The sequence below is a fragment of the Jaculus jaculus genome, chromosome 9 (assembly GCF_020740685.1).
Source record: "Jaculus jaculus isolate mJacJac1 chromosome 9, mJacJac1.mat.Y.cur, whole genome shotgun sequence".
Taxonomy (NCBI): Eukaryota; Metazoa; Chordata; class Mammalia; order Rodentia; family Dipodidae; genus Jaculus; species Jaculus jaculus.
The window spans coordinates 42,668,109-42,685,028 of NC_059110.1; the positions used below are offsets into that span (position 1 = coordinate 42,668,109).

The 16,920-nt window shown below is 38.8% G+C and overlaps 1 protein-coding gene across 7 annotated transcripts in view; it reads right to left on the bottom strand.

Annotated features, from left to right (window-relative positions):
- Positions 1–16,920, bottom strand: part of Nkain2 (sodium/potassium transporting ATPase interacting 2) — a 1,180,756-nt gene that overhangs the window by 1,041,560 nt on the left and 122,276 nt on the right. The window lies entirely within an intron of this gene.

Consider the following 16,920-nt stretch of genomic DNA (forward strand, 5'->3'; position numbering starts at 1 on the left):
TATCTTATACAATTGCAGTTGTATGGGCAAAAGTTTCAGCCCAAAGATTTCCTTTTTTCTGTGTCATATCCCTCTGTTTATACCAGTCTATTTCTATGCAATACAACCCTGCACAAATTCTCAGGACATGAGCAGAACAGCAAGCCTCACCTACTGCTTGTAGCCCAGACCAGACAAAGCTCTTTCTCACCCTCACAAGCCAAACCTCATAGTTCTTACTACATTCAGGGCTTTTAACTCTGACCAGAATATCCATCAAGCTGTACTTATAACACTGCAAGACATCTCCAAGCTTTCAAATCCCTCCACATTCCTCTTGAAAATCAGCTCCAAAAGGCCAATGCCACACAGTTAGGTGTCTAGCAACAAATGGCACTACTCTTCCTAGGTTCTCATTGCTGACCAAGAACAGCTTGTGGGGGAAAATGAATGCTGTTTGGCTTACAGGGTAGAGAGGAAGATCCATGATGGCAGGGGAAATGATGGCATGAGCAGAGGGTGGACAACACACCCTGGCAATATCAGATGGACAACAGTGACAGGAGAGTGTGCCAAACATGGACAAAGGGACACAGGCTATAATATCCATAAGCCCGCTCCCAACAATACAATCCCTCCAGGAGGTATTAATTCCAATCTGTCATCAGCTGGGAACCTAGCATTCACAACACCTAAGCTTATGAGGGGCACCTGAATCAAACTAAGACATCTGGCAAAATCTGAATGTCATGTATTTAATGTGAAATATCTTCCAAAGCTCATGTATTTGAACACTTGTTTCCCAGCTCATATTGTTTAGAAAGGTTGTGGAACCTTTAGGAGGCAAAGGTTCACTAGATGATGTGTGTCAATGGGTTGGATCTTGAGGGTTTTTTTTTTTTTTTAATTTTTATTAGCATTTTCCATGATTGTAAAAAAAATCCCATGGTAATTCCCCCCCTCCCCACTCCCCACACTTTCCCCTTTGAAATTCCATTCTCCATCATATTACCTCCCCATCACAATCATTGTACTCACATATGTACATTATCAACCTAATAAGTACCCTTCTCCCTTCCTTTCTCTTCCCTTTATGTCTCCTTTTTAACTTACTGACAGCCAAAATTTTTATTCATATATTTTTATGATTACATTCTCCTCTCAAAACACTTGTGCTGAAATGTAAGTTCTCTTTGACTCATACTTACATTCTCAATCCTTCATGGAAATTTTTTTCTAGAAGTGCTTAGAAGTTACTCAAAGTTACTTCTTTGCCTGAGGAAAGCTCTTTGTGCTTTAAAAAACAACCTTAGGTAAATTAAGCATTAACTAATGAACAAATGCATGTTAGGGCAGTGCAGCCACCCTGAAGTGTGAACCTTTAACATTAGGTAATCAGAACATAAACACAGCTATGCCCCCCAAAATGGAGACTAGTAGGTTTAGCTACATCACATTTATTTTTTTCCAGAAATTGCACTACAGTAAATGAACATTGGCCATCTCCCACATAGAGTTGTATTTGAGATGTTTTACATAAAAATGGACTATATACCTTGGTTTGGAGTATATCATGGAATGGGTACTTTATGTGCTGTGCAAATCCTTAGTTAACACTGCAGAAATTAGACATTCAATTATCAAACCAGGTCAGCCTGTCATAGCTCTGTAAGTCAAGCCATGTTATTGACTTCCCACTTAGGTCACAAGGAATAGAAAAATTAGACAGAATACAAGAGATTCTGTCCTATATGTACTAGCTGCAGATGGGAACAAGCAAGAAAGGGCATTATGCAGTAAAGTGAATGTATATTAATGAAGATGGGGTGGGCATTTGGGGGAGTAGGCAGACAAAGGACATATTAAGCAGGCAAAAGAAAATGGAGCCAAAACATGGGAGTGAAGAAGCAAATGCTGGCAGAATGACTGTGTTGCCAAAATGTTGAATGCATTCTCCTTGGAGATTTCAGTGTTCAGTGCAATGCATGGCGATGTCTTACATTGAGCCAGAGTTTAACCATGACTCAGTGCATCTCTCAAGCATAACTCACCTTCTAACCTGGCTGGATACATTTCTATGAAGCACTGATTCTTGTGCCTGGGAAAGCATATGAGTCACTGGAGAATACACTAAAAAATGCAGACTCTCAGACTTCCTCTTTCCCAGATATTTTAATCCAATAAGTAATAGGTGGCCTTGGGAAACTTATGTAGGCAATAATGTATTAGAGGATGAGTGATTTGAAACTAATCAATGAAGACAGAACACAGAAAACCATAATAAAGCATGATCAATATTCTGGATGAGATCATTTTCAAAAGTTGTATAGTTGAGATTTTAGTATGAAAACTCAGAACCCTTCCTCATATTTCATCTTTTTCACAATGTCTCTCAATCTTTATCTTTGCTCTATAACCTCCACTAATGCAGCAAACACAGAGACAATGAAGGCAGGAGGCTCACATGAGACTGTGGATTTAGATCTTAGTGTTAATACTTGATACCATGTAACTCCTGACAAAACATCAAGCCCTCCACTGCGTCATTCTTGTATAATGGTTATGATGACAAGAGGACTTCAGAGAGTCTAATGGGCCAAATATGAGTATCCCTCACAAATTCCCATGTTGAATCCACATTCTAGGTGGCTGTTATTAGACATGAGCACTCTAAAGTAGTAAAATAAAGGTTAAGTGAGGTCAAGAAAGTAGCCCATGACCTCTTAGGATTGGACTCCATGTGGTAAGAAACACCACAAAGCTCATACTGACTTACAAAGACAGGGAGCCTATGAGCCATCTGACCAGTAAGTTATTTGAGCCACCTAGTGTGGGGCACTTTGTTACAGTAACCTGAGTAGCCTTACACAGAAAATCATCATAGAGATAATATGAGTTTCAAATCCTACAGAAACTCTTAAGTATTTACCAATACCTAAGTCTTCCAGAATCTTCATTTTGGAGATAGGAAGAATTATGATGTTGACATATTTATTGCACATTAATGAACAATAATATAAAATTTAATTATGGGAGAGAAATATAACTATTTTATTTTTTTTTCTTTCAGTAACTCAAGAAATCTATAGAACAAAGGCTTCCTTTCATTATTTTCAAAATGAACAGAGTAAAATCGCTAGTGAGACAAAATTTTGAAGAAAATGCTAGGCAATGAATACATATGTATAAAGTAGGGGCAAGAAAATCTTAGAAAGTACACTTCATGTTAATAACATGTTTAATTAATATATGATATTCCGTCACATTGAACAAGTGCAGCTGCCTATCTAACTAAGCCTCCAAACAGTGAGAATGACTGTTATCCCTATAGCAGGGAGGATACAATTATCTAATATAGGGCAAAACCTTCTGTCACCAGCATTATTACCACAAGAGATACAGAAAAGGACAACAGGAATCAGCTTTATTATTATTTATTTATTTATTTATTTATTACAGACAGGGAGAGGAAGACAGAGAGAGAGAGAAAGAACAAGAGAATGGGTACCATAGGGCCTCTAGCTACCGCAAACAAACTCTACATGCATGTACCACCTTGTGCATCTGACTTACATGGGGCCTGGAGAATTGAACATGGTTCACTGGGCTTCACAGGAAAGTGCCTTAACTGCTAAGTCATCTCTGCAGCCCAGCAATCAGTTTTTACTAGTGTAAAGTCTGAAATTTGGATTTTTTTAATTTTAGAAATTATTCTTAATGATACTATAAAAAAATGGACCAGTGGCTAACAGAACCTGCTTGGCATACTTAAATAGTTAAACACTATATACAGAGATCTTTAATTCACACTCTACACCCACCTGCTATTTGCAACAAGACTGAGAAATATTCAGAGCAGGAAACAAATTTGGAAAGATAATTAATTGTTCTACTTTGTACAACTAGGAAGTGCAGGGTTCAACCAAATATATAAGGTGTCTGACTCACAAAAGATAAGATGTACTTTTAATTAAGAGCATTTCCAAATGCATGTATTCTTAAATTCTTCAGTCTATTAAAATAGTCCATGTTGTGGTTTTGTTATTTTTATGGCATTTTTTTTCTTTAATATTCAACCTCACTTCAGTCTTGACTAAACTTAATGTATCTGTGGAAGACAGATTTAGGTTCGGTGAGATAAACGTCCAGACCAGGCACAGTTATGGAGGAAGGGTTTTATTGAAGCTTACAGATCCAGGGGGAGTTCTATAATGGCAGAAGAAACTGGCTTGCCTTCAGAGGCCCAAGCAGACAGAGAGAGAAGCATCAGCCTAAAAGCCAAAAGCCACAGAACACTTCAGGAACTCCAGCTAGGCACACTGCATAACTTAGATTGAAATCTGAAACCCACCACCACACTTTAAGATCCACCCAGTGATACTGCCTCCAGCAAGGTGGCTACAGATGCAAACTACAAACAAATAAACAACTGAATATATTGGGGGCCATCTATTCTATTCAAACCACCACAGCATCCCTTAGGCATACTTTATGATTTTAAGCAGTTAACTTTGGCACACTTATCTTCCAAGTGCCAGTGGTGGTATTACAGAGAGTTAATCCAATAGATCATTGTGGTGTAACACACATACCCAATTTGAATAACTCTTCAAATATTCATTTGATGTCTGTGATAACAGCAAATAAGATGTGGTCGTTTGATTCAGGTATCCTCCCATGAATTTAGGTGTTCTGAATGTTAGATTCCCCACTGATGGAGATATAGGAACACCTCTTGGAAGCAGTGTATTATGGGGTCAGGCTTATGGGTATTATAGCCAGTTTCCCATTGCCAGTGCTTGGCACACTCTCTTGTTGGTATTGTCCATCTGATGTTGCCCAGGAAGTGATGTCCACCCTCTACTTGTGCCATCATTTTCCCCTGCCATCATGGAGCTTCCCCTGGAGCCTGTAAGACAAAATAAACCCTTTTTCCCACAAGCTACTCTTGATTGGGTGGTTTTCTTCCAGCAATGCAAATATGACTGCCACAAAGGATGAGTTCAAATTTCTACTGGCAAGCATATAGAAGACCTATGTCAGGCCTGGGTAATCAAACAAGAAAAAGACTAAAATCATTAGTAAGTGTGAAATGTAAGGAATTGTCAAGAAGAGTAAGGTCAGGTAGAAAATAATATTCTAGACATAAAAACAACTACATAGAGACTAGGCCTATTGAGGAGGATACATGAAATTTGCCTCCCAGGAGATAAAGCTAGCTAGTGACATAGAGACCACACCACATGGCAAGACAAAGGGAAGAACGATCGGTGTGTATAGCCTTGTGTCCATTCATAAGATCATTAGTATTGTCCTGTGAAGTAGTCCTTGAATCACAGCAGGCAGGTGGCTGTGCAGGTATGACTAGAGTTTCATAGTCATTTCTCTGTTAGCAGGGTGGAGACAGAATAAGAAGTACCAAGACTGAGGGCAGGAGAGACTACAAGCTATAAGCAAAAGCCAGGTGAAAAATAGTGTACATGTTTACACAGCCAACAATGTTGCAGACAGAAAGAGAGCAGACTCAAAGCATAGTTATGGAGTAAATCTAGAAGACCCTGTAATACTTACAAATAGGGTTGATGAGATAAAGCCAGTATATTGAGATTTTACTTAATTAGAGAACAGAAACTACAACTGTAGTATATTCGCAGGACATTTTTATTAACAAAAGATAATTGATGATTCAGGTTAATTACTTAATTTCACATTGAATCTATGACATGGTTTTTGTAAGCACCATTCATCAATACAACAATGGCTGAGGCTGTCATATCAAAATATTCAATGAAAATAATGTCTGTGAAATGTAACTGCCACAATACTGATTACAACTTAGTAGCTAGAAAGCATTTGGTGACTTATTTGAAATTAAATTCATGTTCTGTCTATAGATTCAGTACATTCTAAACCAAGGCATTTCTTTTTCCAAAAAGAAAGCTAATCTGACTCATTGCTGAATTTTAACATAATTCAAACTTGAGAAGTTGAATAGTTTTGAAGTCATATGCATTTGAAATGGATTTCACTTTTCAAAGATAATAAAAAATGGGTCACTTCCAGATTTTAAATTTATGGTCACTTATGGCATTCCTTGCGCTAAGTAATGCTTTCTAAGATAGTAATACCCATCCAAACACCCCCTTAGAACTTTGAGGATGCAGATTACTATTTACCTACCCCCCTTACATGAATTTGCAGGGCATAAAAATAGGAAGGAATATGCACTCAACCAAGAGATGCAGGTGTATTTTTGTGTCTGGATGTATTAAGGGAGATAAAAGTGCCTTTAAAAGTAAACATGCACAGTGATGTATAAAAATAGCACACAAGCTGGGTGTGGTGGTGCACGCCTTTAATCCCAGCACTCAGGAGGCAGAGATAGGAGGATTGCTGTGAGTTCAAGGCCAGCCTGAGACTACATAGTTAATTCCAGGTCATCCTGGACCAGAGTGAGACACTACCTCAAAAAAACAAAAACAACAACAACAAAAAAAAAAAAAAATTCAAGAAGAAATATTCCTAGTATTCTTTTTTAAAAATTTATTTATTTATTTATTTATTTATTTGAGAGCGACAGACACAGAGAGAAAGACAGAGAGAGGGAGAGAGAGAGAATGGGCACGCCAGGGCTTCCAGCCTCTGCAAACGAACTCCAGACACGTGTGCCCCCTTGTGCATCTGGCTAACGTGGGACCTGGGGAACCAAGCCTCGAACTGGGGTCTTTAGGCTTCACAGGCAAGCGCTTAACTGCTAAGCCATCTCTCCAGCCCATATTCCTAGTATTCTTTACAAGAGCTAATTCTCCAACCTAAGATCCAAAAGCATCTACTCAACAAAACTGTACAATGCGGAGGAGATGGATAAATTCCTGGATGCATAGCATCTAACAAAGCTAAACTCAGAGCAGATTAATCACCTCAATGAACCCATCACACTCATGGAGATTGAAAAAGTAATAAAAAAAAAAAAAAAACACCTCCCCCTCAAAAAGAGTTCAGGACCAGATGACTTCTCAGCTGAATTCTATCAAACCTTCATGGAAGAACTCAAACCAATTTTCCTTAAACTTTGCCACACAATTGAAGAACAGGGAAAGCTACTCAAATCCTTTTATGAAGCTAGTATCACCCTAATTCAAAATCAGGCAGAGATGCCACAAGAAAAGAGAACTACCAGCCTATTTCCCTAATAAACTTAGATGCAAAGATCCTGAACAAAATCCTCGCAAACTGAGTCCAACAACACATCAAGTGGGATTGATCCCAGGAACACAAGGGTGGTTTAACATATTGTAATATACCACATAAACAAAGCTAAACATAAAAACCACATGATCATTTCAATAGATACAGAAAAGGCCTTTGACAAGATACAACATCACTTCATAATCAAAACATTGGAGAGAATTGGCATGTTTGGTACATATCTTAACATAATAAAGGCAATATAGAAAGCTCCCAAGGCCCAAATAATACTTAATGGAGAGAGACTGGAGGAATTCCCATTAAGATCAGGAACAAGACACGGTTGTCCTCTCTCACCCTGCTTTTCACTGTAGATCTGGAATTCCCAGCTCAAGCAATGAGACAGGAGAAGGAAATAAAAGGGATACAATTTGGAAAGGAAGAAGTTAAGTTAGCTATATTCGCTGATGACATGACTGTATATGTGAGAGACCTAAGAGATTACATCCCAAGACTCCTGAAGGTGATTAACTCCTAAAGAAAGTAGCAGGATAGGGGCTGGGGAGATGGCTTAGAGGTTAAGCACTTGCCTGTGAAGCCTAAGGACCCCGGTTCAAGGCTCGGTTAACCAGGTCCCACGTTAGCCAGATGCACAAGGGGGCGCACGCATCTGGAGTTCGTTTCAAGTGGCTGGAAACCCTGGTGCGCCAATTCTCTCTCTCTCCCTCTATCTGTCTTTCTCCCTCTGTCTGTCGCTCTCAAATAAATAAAAAAATGAACAAAAAAATATTTAAAAAAAAGAAAGTAGCAGGATATAAAATGAATGCACAAAAATCAGTAGCATTTCTATATGCAAATGAGAAAGATACAGAGAAAGAAATAATGAACATAGTCCCATTTTCAATAGCAACAACAACAAAAAAATACGTTGGAATAACGCTAACCAAGGAAATGAAAGATCTATACAATGAAAACATAAAAACACTCAAATAAGAAATTGAGGAAGACTTGAGAAAATAGAAAGACCTCCTGTGCTCCTGGATAGGCAGAATTAACATTGTGAAGATGACAATCCTACCAAAGGCAATATAGAGACTTAATGCAATTCCAATTAAAATCCCTACAGTGTTCTTCACAGAGATAGAAAAATGATTTCAAAATTCATATGGAAAGGCAGAAGGCCTCGCATATCCAAACATATCCTCATGAAAAGAAATACCTCTGGTGGCATCACCATACCTGATCTAAAGGTATATTACAAAGCCATAGTAATAGAAACAGCATGGTACTGGCATAAACACAGGACTCTAGAACAATGGAATAGACTTGAGGACCCAGATTTTGGGTCAAGCAACTATAGCTACTTGATATTCGACAAAGACCCGAACAATATAAGCTGAAAAAAGACTGCATCTTCAACAAATGGTGCTGGACAAACTGGATAACCACATGCTGGAAACTGAAACTTGATCCACACATTTCTCCATGCATTACACTCAAATCCACATGGATCAAAGACCTCAATATAAGACCATAAACTCAAATATTCCTGGAAGAAAATTTAGGAAGTACATTCCATGATGGACAATGACTTCCTGAACAAAACCCCAGTAGATCAAATCTTAAACATTCACTCAACCAATGGAATCACATGAAGCTGAAGAGTTTCTTTTTATTTTATTTTATTTTATTTTATTTTTAATTTTTATTAACATTTGCCATGATTATAAAATATATCCCATGGTAATTCCCTCCCTACCCCACCCCACACTTTCCCATTTGAAATTCCATTCTCCATCAGATTACCTCCCCATTACAATCATTGTAATTACATATATACAATATCAACCTATTAAGTATCCTCGTCCCTTCCTTTCTCTACCCTTTATGTCTCCTTTTTACCTTACTGGACTCTGCTATTAAGTATTTTCATTCTCACGCAGAAGTGCAATCATCCGTAGCTAGGATCCACATATGAGAGAGGACATGTGGCGTTTGGCTTTCTGGGCCTGGGTTACCTCACTTAGTATAATACTTTCCTGGTCCATCCATTTTCTGCAAATTTCATAAGTTCATTTTTCTTTACCGCTGAGTAGAACTCCATTGTATAAATGTGCCACATATTCATTATCCACTCATCATTTGAGGGACATCTAGGCTGGTTCCATTTCCAAGCTATTATAAATTGAGCAGCAGTAAACATGGTTGAGCACGTACTTCTAAGGAAATGAAATGAGTCCTTTCGATATATGCCTAGGAGTGCTATAGCTGGGTCATAAGGTAGAGCAACCTTTAGCTGTTTTAGGAACCTCCACACTCTTTTCCACAATGGCTGCACCAGATTTCATTCCCCCCAGCAGTGTAGAAGGGTTCCTTTTTTTCCACATCCCCGCCAACATTTATGATCATTTGTTTTCATGATGGTGGCCAATCTGACAGGAGTGAGATGGAATCACAATGTAGTTTTAATCTGCATTTCTCTGATGACTAGTGACGTAGAACATTTTTTTAGATGCTTATATGCCATTCATATTTCTTCCTTTGAGAACTCTGTATTTAGCTCCATAGCCCATTTTTTGATTGGCTTGTTTGATTCCTTATTATTTAACTTTTTGAGTTCTTTGTATATCCTAGATATTAATCCTCTATCAGATATATAGCTGGCGAAGATTTTTTCCCATTCTGTAGTTTGCCTCTTTGCTTTTTTCATTGTGTCCTTTGCAGTGCAAAATCTTTGTAATTTCATGAGGTTCCAGTGATTAATCTGTGGTTTTATTGCCTGGGCAATTGGGGTTGTATTCAGAAAGTCTTTGCCAACACCAATATGTTGAAGGGTTTCCCCTACTTTTTCCTCTAGCAGTTTCAGAGTTTCAGGTCTGATGTTAAGGTCTTTAATCCATTTGGACTTAATTCTTGTGCATTGTGAGAGAGAAGAATCTATTTTCATCCTTCTGCAGATATATATCCAGTTTTCAAAACACCATTTGCTGAAGAGGCTGTCTCTTCTTCAATGAGTATTTTTGGCATTTTTATCAAATATCAGGTGGCTATAGCTACTTGGGCTTACATCTGGGTCCTCTATTCTGTTCCACTGATCTACATGTCTGCTTCTGTGCCAGTACCATGCTGTTTTTGTTACTATGGCTCTGTAGTGCAGGTTAAAATCAGGTATGGTGATACCACCAGCCTCATATTTGATGCTCAGTATTATTTTAGATATTCGAGGTTTTTTGTTAATCCAAATGAATATTTGGATTGTTTTTTCTATTTCCATGAAGAAAGCCTTTGAAATTTTGATAGGGATTGCATTAAATGTGTAGATTGCTTTAGGAAAGATTGCCATTTTCACAATATTGCTTCTTCCAATACAGGAACAAGGGATGTTTCTCCACTTTCTAGTGCCTTCTGCAATTTCTCGCTTGAGTGTTATAAAGTTCTCTTTGTAGAGATTCTTTACTTCCTTGGTTAGGTTTATTCCAAGGTACTTTATTATTATTTTTTTTTTGATGTAATTGTGAATGGGAGTGATTCTCTGATTTCATCCTCTGTGTGTTTGTTGTTAGCATATATGAAGGCTACTGATTTCTGTGTATTTATTTTGTATCCTGCTACATTGCTGTAGGTTTTGATCAGCTCTAACAGCTTGCTAGTAGAGTCTTTAGAGTCCTTCATGTATAGAATCATGTCATCTGCAAATAATTATAACTTGATCTCTTCCTTTCCAATTAGTATCCTTTTTATGTGTGTCTCTTGCCGTATTGCTATGGATAAGACTTCCAAAACTATACTAAATAAAAGTGGGGACAGTGGACACCCTTGTCTTGTTCCTGATTTTAGGGGAAAAGCTTCCAGTTTTTCCCCATTTAGTAATATGTTGGCTGTAGGCTTGTCATAAATAGCCTTTATTATATTGAGATATGTTCCTTCTATTCCCAGTCTCTGTAGGACTTTTATCATGAAGGGATGTTGGATTTTTTCAAATTCTTTCTCTACATCTAATGAGATGATCATGTGATTTTTGTCCTTCAACCCGTTTATGTAATGTATTACATTTATAGATTTGCGTATGTTGAACCATCCCTGCATCTCTGGGATAAAGCCTACTTGGTCAGGGTGAATGATGTTTTTGATCTACACTTGTATTATGTTTGCAATACTTTTTTAAAATTTTTTTTGTCTATTTTTTATTTATTTGAGAGTGACCGACACAGAGAGAAAGATAGAAGGAGAGAGAGAGAATGGGTGTGCCAGGGCTTCCAGCCACTGCAAATGAACTCCAGATGCGTGTGCCCCCTTGTGCATTTGGCTAATGTGGGACCTGGGGAAAAGAGCCTCAAACCTAGGTCCTTAGGCTTCACAGACAAGTGCTTAACCACTAAGCCATCTTCTCCAGCCCATGTTTGCCAATATTTTGTTGAGAATTTTGGCATCTATATTCATGAGGGAGATTGGTCTGTAATTTTCTTTTTTTGTTCTATCTTTGCCTGGTTTTGGGATCAGAGTGATGCTGGCCTCATAGAAGGAGTTTGGTAGAATTCCTTCTTTTTCTATTTCCTGGAAAAGCTGAAGAAGCAATGGTGTTAGCTCTTCCTTAAAAGTCTGGTAAAATTCAGCAGTGAATCCATCTGGGCCTGGCTTTTTTTAGTTGGGAGATAATTGATAACTGTTTGGATCTCCATGTTTGTTGTAGGTCTATTTAAGTGATTAATCTCATTTTGATTTAATTCAGGTACTTCATATAGATCAAGGAAATCATCCATTTCTTTCAGATTTTCATACTTTGTGGAGTATATGCTTTTATAGTATGTCCCTATGATTTTTTGAATTTCTCTGCAATCTGTTGTGATGTTACCTTGTTCATCTCTGATTTTATTAATTTGTGTCTCCTCTCTCTTTCTTTTGGTCAGATTTGCTAAGGGTTTATCAATCTTGTTTATCCTTTCAAAGAACCAACTCTTTGTTTCATTAATTCTTTGGATTGTTCTTTTTGTTTCTATTTCATTAATTTCTGCCCTAATATTTATTATTTCTTCCTGTCTACTGATTTTTGGTTTGCCTTGTTCTTCTTTTTCCAAGGCTTTAAGGCAAAGCATTAGGTCGTTTACGTGCGACCTTTCTAATTTCTTAATATAGGCACTTAAGGCTATAAATTTACCTCTTAGAACTGCCTTCATTGTGTCCCAGAGATTTTGGTATGTTGTGTTCTCATTATCATTTGACTCTATGACTTTTTGATTTCCTTCTTGATTTCTTCCTTGACCCATTCATCATTTAGTAGTGTATTGTTTAGTTTCCATGATTTTGTGTATGCTCTGTAGCCTTTCTTGCTACTGATTTGTAGTTTAATTCCATTGTGGTCAGATAGAATGCAAGGAATTATTTCAATTTTCCTGAATTTGTTAAGATTTGCTTTGTGTCTTAATATATGGTCTATTTTAGAGAATGTTCCATGTGCTGCTGAAAAGAATGTATATTCTGCAGCCTTTGGATGAATGTCCTGTATATACCTGTTAAGTCCTTTCCCTCTATGACTTCATTTAGTCCAGATGCCTCTCTGTTTATTTTTTCCCGAGATGACCTGTCAATTGATGAGAGTGGGGTGTTAAAGTCACCCACCACCACTGTGTTTGGTGTTATCTGTGACCTTAGTTCTAATACTGTTTGTTTGATGAATTTGGGAAGCCCCCATGTTAGGTGCATATATGTTTAGGATTGTAATGTCCTCCTATTGGAGTGTGCCCTTAATCAATATAAAGTGACCTTCCTTATCTTTCTTGACTAACGTTGGACTAAAGTCTACCCTGTCCAATATTAGGATAGCAACCCCTGCTTGTTTCCTAGGCCCATTTGCTTGAAACTCTGTCTTCGAACCTTTCACCCTAATATAATGTCTATCCTCTGTAGAAAGGTGAGTTTCTTGGAGACAACAAATTGTAGGATCCTGCTTTTTAACCCAGTCTGAAAACCTATGTCTTTTCATTGGGGCACTGAGGCCATTGATATGAAGAGATATTATTGAAAGGTGTGTATTTATGCTTGCCATTTTTTTTTTTTTTTGTGGTTCTTGTTCTACCTGTGCTCTTTTCTGTTAACTAGTATTTGAGTATTGCTTGTTTTTTCTAGGTTCCTTATATGTGTGCTTTTACTTTTCTTCAGCATGGAGGATTCTATCAAATATTTTCTGTAGAGCTGGTTTTGTCTTCAAATACTCCATTAACCTGCTTTTGTCATGGAATGTCCTTATTTCTCCGTCTATTAGAATGGATAACTTTGCAGGATAAAGTATCCTTGGTTGACAGTTGTTATCTTTCAGATCATGGAATATATCACCCCAAGCCCTTCTGGCTTTAAAAGTTTGTTTTGAATAATCTGCTGTAATCCTGATGGGCTTACTTTTGTAGGTAACTTAATTTTTCTCTCTAACTGCTTTTAATATTTTTTCTTTGGTGTGTGTGTTTGGAAGTTTGATTATAATATGGCAAGGAGAGGTTCTTTCCAGGTTTTGTCTGGCTAGGGTTGTAAAGGCTTCCTGTATCTGTATTGGTACCTCTTTCCCAATTTGGGGAAGTTTTATTCTATGATTTTGTTGAAGATGCCTACTATTTCTTTGGAGTGAAATTCTTCTCCTTCTACTATGCCCTGAATTCTAATATTTGATCTTTTCATAGTGTCCCGAATAACTTGAAATTCCCATTCATACTTTTCTATAAGTTGGTCTTTCTCTTTGTTGGCCTGTATTAGATCTGCACCTGGTCTTCTAGCTTAGATATTCTGTCCTCTCCTTCATCCATTATACTGGTGAGATTTTCTACAGAGTTTTTTATTTCATTAACTGTGTTCTTCATTGCTAGTAATTCTGACTGGTTTTTCTTTATTATTTCTATTTCCTTAATTATGTCTCGTATTGCCTTCCTTATTTCATGAAATCGGTGTCCTGCCTCTTCTTTGATTCCTTTGATTTCCTCTTTAAGTTCCTCTTTGACTCCTTTGATTTGTTCTCTGACTTCTTTGAACATATTTACAATCATTCTTTTGAAATCTTTTTCAGGAATTTCCTCTAACTCGTTCTCACTGGAGGTCATTTCTGATGCATTAATACTTTTAGGTGGATTTATATTGTCTTGCTTTTTAGTGTTTCTTGTGTTATAATGTATATATTTTTGCATCTTGGATTAAGTTAATGCTTGGATTTTCTAGCTAGCTGGGTATTCTTAGCTGTATCAATTGATTTGATGTTATATATTTTCAGGGTAGGAGCTTAAGGTGTTAGATGTTGTTCCTAAGACTCTGAGAGTATCTACAAATGTGCTCCTAGGGGTTGAGTTTCCCTGCTATGGGAGTATTCAAGTAGGCTGAGTGGAATAAAACACAGGTAGATTCTAAAAGTTAATTAAACACTGTACCCATTCAGTCAAAAACAGCCCCAAGTATATATACCTGAGTAGTTATTATAACAACCAGATCCTCTATCAACATAGAGGTTAAGATTTCTGGTCTGTTGATGGATCCCAGTCAGCTTGTGACCAAGTGAGATCCTTTCCTGGTGCAAATCCATTTGCCTTGGATGAGTTTGGTCTCAGTCAAGTTGCTGCCTGGGTCGTCGGGCTGCTGTTCTGATTTCTGGAGCTGGCTTTTCCTGTGGTGCAAACCAAGCCTGGCAACTGTGGCCCTGAAGATCAGCACCCCCACTGGTGGAACTGTTGCTGCGAAAGCTGCCTCCGCTGGGTCTGTCAGCAGCTCAAGCTGCTGGTGGGCCCACTTCTGCTGTTGCCTCTGCTGCTGCTGCTGCTGTAGCTGCCACTTCTGTAGCCACTGCTGTTGCTGATTCTGCTGCTGCTGGGTTTGCTGTTGTTGCCACTCCTGGGGCTGCTGCTGCTGGGGCCGCTGGTACCAGTTCCAGAGCTGCTGATGTTGCTGCTGAACTCTGCTCCTGCTTGGGTCTCACTGTCGGGCTCAAGTTGGTGTGGCCGGGTGCCGGGACGCTGCTCTGTTCGCTGGAGCTGGGCTCAGGTGGTGGGGGAGGTGAGGGAGCTGAGCTGCTCTGGTTCTCTCGCTGCTCCACATGTGCTTCTAACTCACGGTCTGCTCCTCCACTGCTCACTGCCGTTCTCCCTTAACGTTTCCTGAGTTGCGGAGAGTGTGGTGTGTGGGGAAGCTCCCGCACCTGGATTTCCTGTGGCTGAAGCCATGTCTGGCGGCTCTCTGGTGTGCCCTGCCGCCGCCGCAGTTGGCGGAGCTGCCAGAGCCGCTTTTGCCAGCCTGTGCGGGCTCTGGATGCTCTGGATCTCTCATACTTCTCCGCTGCTGCTTCAATTTCCTATACACCTTACTTTTTAGTAAAAATGTGTATTTTGCTGAGTTTTTTTGGTCTTTTTTCCCCCAGACTGCTTTGGCATGGTACCTACACCGCCATATTAACCGGAAAAAGTTTCTTTACAAACAAGCATACAATAAGCAAAGACAATAGATTACCCACAGAATTGGAGAAAATATTTGTGTGTTATCCAACTGATAGAGGCCTAATATATAGAATCTACAAAGAACTCAAAAAACTAAAGAGTAAGAAGTCAAACACCCCACTCACAAAATGGGGCAAACAGATGAATAGGAAGTTCACAGAGGAAGAAATACAACTGGCAAACACACATTTAAAAAATGTTTGGGCTGGAGAGATGGCTTAGTGGTTAAGTGCTTGCCTGTGAAGCCTACAGACTCCGGTTCGAGGCTCAGTTCCCCAGGTCCCACGTTAGCCAGATGCACAAGGGGGCGCATGCGTCTGGAGTTCGTTTGCAGAGGCTGGAAGCCCTGGCGCCCATTCTCTCTCCCTCCCTTTATCTGTCTTTCTCTCTGTGTCTGTCTCTCTCAAATTAAAAAAAAAAAAAAAGAATAAGAAAAAGAAAATGTTCATCATCCCTAATCATCAGAGAAATGCAAATTAAAACAACTATGAGATTCTACCTTACTCCAAGAAGGCTAGCAAACATCAAAAAATCAAACGAAAATAAATGCTGGCGAGGAAGTGGAGAAGCAGGAACACTCATCCACTGTTGATGGGGATGTAGGATGGTACAACCACTTTGGACAGCAATATGGAGACTCTAAAAGGCTGACTATAAATATACCAGCAGACCCAGTTATTCCCTTACTGGGCATCTAGCCTAAAACCTTCAAACCATAGGCCAGAGAGATTTGCTTAACCATGTTTGTAGTGGCTTTAATTCGTAATAGCTAAGAAATGGAATCAACCCAGATGTCCATAACTAGAAGAATGGATAACTCAGATGTGGTATGTCTACACATTGAAATTCTATACAGCAGTAAGAAAAAATGACACAAAGAAATTTGAAGAAAAATGGGTGAACCTGGAACAGATCATTCTCAGTGAACTTACCCAATCACAGAAAAAAAAAAAATCGCCACATAGTCTCACTCATCTATAGCACCTAACCTGAATCTATACAGGATACCTTACATACCCAGTAAGCATCTCATGCACTACAAAATAGGAGGGCTGGGGAGTGAGGGGAGGGCATCAAAGGGGTGGGAAACACAAATCCAGACCCAAACAGCAATGGTACCATAAAATTCTACTTCCTAAAAGGCAGACCAAATGGCTGGTCCTTCACCAGGCCCTTATGGGAAACACCTGAACCCCAAGACACTGGTGAGGGTAGGATCAAGTCTAACCTTAATCTTCTACATCTTCCCTCCCTCCCTCTCCCTCACTCTCTCTCTCCTCTCTAACATTGCGTA